We start from the raw sequence: 2,136 nt of genomic DNA on the forward strand, positions 1-2,136 counted from the left end.
GATTGTAAACACTCATGGAATGTCTTTTCATCCAATGAAAATGCGTGTTGGGAGCTAAAAGTATAATATACTTTTTCCTCGACAGGGATTTAAAAAAAACCAATATGGTGACAGCATGCTGCTTTGCTGGTGACAACATGATGACCTCCGTCACCTCATCTGAAGTCATCATCTTAAATCCAATCTAATCTCTTAATCGTCATTATGTCACCACTCCTCAGATTATCAAAGAGACCATCCAACTCTGTGTGTGTGTGTGTGTGTGTGTGTGTGTGTGTGTGTGTGTGTGTGTGTGTGTGTGTGTGTGTGTGTGTGTGTGTGTGTGTGTGTGTGTTTGAACATGTATCTGTGTGTTCTGTGACTATCTAGAATCAACAGGCTCTTAAGGTTTGCTTCTTTGGGTCTATTTAGAGTTTAACTGTAAGATGTTACATCATGTTAATTTGACAGAGAAAGCTTTTTCATGGAGTGTGCAAATATCTGAAGGTTTCTCAATCTCATTGACTCATCTCTGGTTTACTCGGACTACAGAATGAAAAATAAAATAATGCTTTTCTATCCACTGTTTTTTTTACAAATATCTTCCTAGTGCTCAATAACTGCTGATGATCAATAACTAAAAAAAAAAGTCATTACATTTCTGAACAAAAATATATGGATTTTAATTTTTTTTGTGGGTGGAAAAATAAATACATTTGATTCAAAACTTCAATGTAATTCAGTAAAAGCCTTCTGATAGAATACACTGTGTAGACTGCACATCCCCATGCTATTGGTTCACTATAGATGTGAAAAATACAGAAATAATATTTAGTCCGCTGTTGTGACACTGTTGTGTCGGCTGATCAACTTGGGCTTGTAAGTTGCAGGAGGAGAAGGTTATGCTTAAATCTTCACTTTTGTGTAAACAAATACATTTTTTTCAATGTTGTGTCCAACTATGAAACCTTTATCTTGTGTAAGCTACTCTGTTGTAATAAATTCTGGGCAATATTTCAAGTCCGTCAACAATCATTATTGGGTCATAATCGAGTGTTTTCCTAATTAATATTTTTGGTTTGAAAAATGGAATTCTGGCTTTCCCTCTAAACAATGGAGAGGACATCTCTCCTACCCCTCTGCTTCTTATTCTGTGCTTTCAGTTGTCATCTCATTTTCTCGTATGGGCTTTTGCTTTGTGAGGTTTGATTTGTTTGCAGTTAACATGGGGGAGGAATGAGAAACATCATATTGAATTCTGATGTACTCTCATCATCATTGTAAATAAAGGCATGCGCTCAATGATTTTCAAGAATAAATAAAGGCTGAATGGATGAGTCATACTGAGGTGTATTGAAGGTTGTCATTAAATAACTCTTCCTGTAACTTTCTATCCTGTAACTCCCTTCTCCACTCCGCTACATGATGGCTCTTTGCCTGAGATAGTAAACCCTGAGGCTGAAATCCTGAGTCGTCGCAGATGGAGTCACTCAAAAGCCCTAGCAGAGCCTTTCCGGTCGTGCGTACTGTATTACATACAATTGGGGGTGGCTGTAGAGGTTATAGGTGTTTGTGTTCACGGACAGAATGGGGCGCTGCGAGGGGAATTCCCCACATAGCGCCTTTATGAAGCATCATGTCATGTCTTTGTGATGTCACAACTTCACCCTCCCTAACATTTGGAGGACGGCAGATGCAGCAAGAAGCGACAAGAAGTCATAACCCCAACCCAAAGTTGGGATCAGTTAATGACAAAGAAGAAGAAAGCACATAGACACCAACACACATACCAGTCAAGAAGGAATCATCTTCAGCCTATAGTTTAATGCACACCCTGTGGCAAATGCAAGTATTTTGCAACTGGTGCCTTGCTCTAGCATGTCTCATCATATCATCAGCTATTGTATGGAATTTATTGTTATGGTGGAATAATTATACAACACAAATTCATGTTCTGCTTGTTTGCTTTCAATTTTGCCTACAGTTGGCAAAAATCACCTCTAACCATTTATGTCTCTGTCTTCCCTCGACCACAGCCCTTGTTTCACTAGGAGAATGGGGAAGCGGAGGAATTGGAAACTACTCGAGTGACTCGGACTGTTTCTGTAAAGTCTCAATGAAAGCATCGGAGGCGCAACTGCAGTAGTGTTTGACTCC

The sequence above is a fragment of the Zeus faber genome (genome assembly GCF_960531495.2).
Source record: "Zeus faber genome assembly, chromosome: 14".
Lineage (NCBI taxonomy): Eukaryota > Metazoa > Chordata > Actinopteri > Zeiformes > Zeidae > Zeus > Zeus faber.